We start from the raw sequence: 2,341 nt of genomic DNA on the forward strand, positions 1-2,341 counted from the left end.
GGGGGTAGACAACTTTCAGAAAGCCAGCTTCAAAGTTTTAATGATTACATTGACACTGCAGCATTGTTTGATATGACATCTGTGGGTAATTGGCTCTCCTGGAGTAATCAAGGTGCTGCTAACAGAAAAATAATGGCTCGACTTGATAGGTGTTTGATTAATCATGAATGGTTAATAGTTTACCCAGATTCACTTCTTGAGTATGGTGCTCCTTTGTTTTCTGACCATTCTTTAATGTATATACACGCAGAAAAAACGACACCAAGAGGCAAGAAACCGTTTAGATTCTTTAACATGTGGAGTACTCATCCTCAATTTCTTGATGTTATCAGATCTGCTTGGAATTTTAATGCGCATGGATCCCCCTCTTACATCTTAATTTTTTCAAAGATGCTAAAAAGAAAAACATGATATAATTTTTGAAAAACAATTTTTTTTTTATTTCCTATTCCTACTATCTAAATTAAGAACTCATTAAAAACTTTAAGTAATTTCAAAATAATTCAAGAGAGTTGAGTTACTTACCTTGTAGTTGAAGCTGGTCAAAGCCCTCGTCGTTTCACCTTTGGAAGTTCTTGATTCATCCTTGGTTGCCTTCCTCTTCTTTGGCCTCTTCCTCCATTCAAGTTCATTGTTTATTTTAGATTTTTGTTTAATGAACTTATTAAGAGTTAGTGTTCGAAGTTCAAGTTCATCATTGTCCTCATCACTTGAGTCATCGCTCAAGTGGTATTTATTTGTCCGTAGTTCCAAATCCTTCCTGTTCTTTGGAAGGTTGTCCAAGTGTTCATTGTGTTCATCATGTGCATTGCGCACCATTTCATATGTCATCAATGAGCCGATAAGTTCTTCAAGTGAAAAAATATTTAAATCTTTTGTTTCTTGTATTGCCGTTACTTTTGATTCCTAAGCTTTAGAAAGTGATCGTAAAACTTTACTAACAAGTTCAAAATTCGAGAAACATTTGCCAAGAGCTTGTAAACCATTGACGACATCCGTAAAACGGGTGTACATGTCAACAATGGTTTCGCTTGGCTTCATTCGATAAAGATCGAAATCATGTATTGAAATGTTAACTTTCGAGTCTTTGACACTACTAGTTCCCTCGTGCGTGATTTCAAGTGTTCGCCAAATATCAAAAGCCGTTTCGCATGTTGAAATCCGATTGAACTCATTTTTGTCCAAAACATAAAACAAGGCATTCATAGCCTTTGCGTTTAAGGCAAAAACCTTCTTCTCCGATTTATTCCATTCGTTCATCGGAAGAGAAGATTTTTGAAATCCATTTTCGACAATAGTCCAAAGCTCGAAATCCATAGAAATGAGGAAGATCCTCATACGGGTCTTCCAATACGTGTAATCCGACCCATTAAACATAGGTGGACGTGTGATAGAGTGTCCCTCTTGCATGCCGGAGTAAGCCATCTCTCTTGGGTATTAAACCAAATATGAGAGTGAGCCTTGCTCTGATACCAATTGTTAGGATCGGAGCAGCACTAAGAGGGGGGGGTGAATTAGTGCAGTGGATTAAAACTTCGGTTTTAGAAAATCTTTCGTACGATAAAAATAATGTTTTGTTTGAAACCATTTCAATTGCGTTGAAAGCGTACGTAATAAGATGAGGGCAGTGAACTTAGCAAAGTAAAGGTTTGCAGAAAGATAAATGCATAAACATAAACGCAAACCGGAGATTACGCCGATTTTAAAGTGGTTCAGTCAAATGACCTACATCCACTTGCGAGGCCCCTCTTCGATGAGGCTCCCATCTTCCACTAGCAAATCTCTTGAAAGGGAAGGGTAAATACCCCTCTTACAACTCTTTACAAGCGGTTCACTCTCTTACAAATTTTCAGCAAGAAAGAAGGAGGTGAACACTAGCAAAATGAAAACAAGATTAGCTAGGACTTTCTCTTAAACACTTGCTGCTAAAAAAGTTGTATTCTCAGCTGAGACTTGAGGGGTATTTATAGGCCTCAAGAGGATTCAAATTTGGGCTCCAAATTTGAATTCTCGTATGTTCCCGATGCTGGCGGTGCCACCGCCCAGCCAAGCGGTGCCACCGCCCAGCGCTTGGGTGCTGGACGGTGCAACCGCCTAGCCCAGGAGGTGTCACCGCCCAGCTCTCGGGTGCTGGGCGGTGCCACCGCCTAGGCCAAATCAGCTCACTGGTTGGGCTCCAAACTTGGCCCAAACCGGTCCGAACTCGGGCCCAATTGGCCCCTACTTGGGTTATAGGATTAACACCTAATCCTAACCCTAATTAACGTGCTAACTATAAATTTAAAGACATTTTCTAAGCTATTACAAAGTCCGTAAGTCAAGACTTCTTCCGGCGAGCTTC

Source organism: Musa acuminata, chromosome BXJ3-5 (assembly GCF_036884655.1).
Source record: "Musa acuminata AAA Group cultivar baxijiao chromosome BXJ3-5, Cavendish_Baxijiao_AAA, whole genome shotgun sequence".
In the NCBI taxonomy this organism is placed as follows: domain Eukaryota; kingdom Viridiplantae; phylum Streptophyta; class Magnoliopsida; order Zingiberales; family Musaceae; genus Musa; species Musa acuminata.